Raw genomic sequence first — 290 nt, 5'->3', positions numbered from 1 at the left:
GAATTGGGGGATAAATCAAGGGTGTTTCTTTCCACCCGGGAATGAACATTAAATCTCGGCCCCCGACTGGTCGCGTAAAGCCCGACCAGGCCTTCATCATGGAGATCCCCATCTTGGGATGGCGTGATCCATACATGCACCGCATACACGGGTATCACAGCCGACAGCAACCTGGAAGCCCACACGGGGCCGTGACGAAGATGAAAGCAACCATCACACAGAGTTTCAGAAGTCTACCCGAAAATTGCGCTGCAGCAGCCGTTGATATCGGATACTTGCTGCGTCAGCTA

Source organism: Histoplasma capsulatum, genomic scaffold (assembly GCF_000149585.1).
Source record: "Histoplasma capsulatum NAm1 scaffold_21 genomic scaffold, whole genome shotgun sequence".
Taxonomy (NCBI): domain Eukaryota; kingdom Fungi; phylum Ascomycota; class Eurotiomycetes; order Onygenales; family Ajellomycetaceae; genus Histoplasma; species Histoplasma mississippiense.
This window is presented reverse-complemented; position numbering follows the sequence as displayed.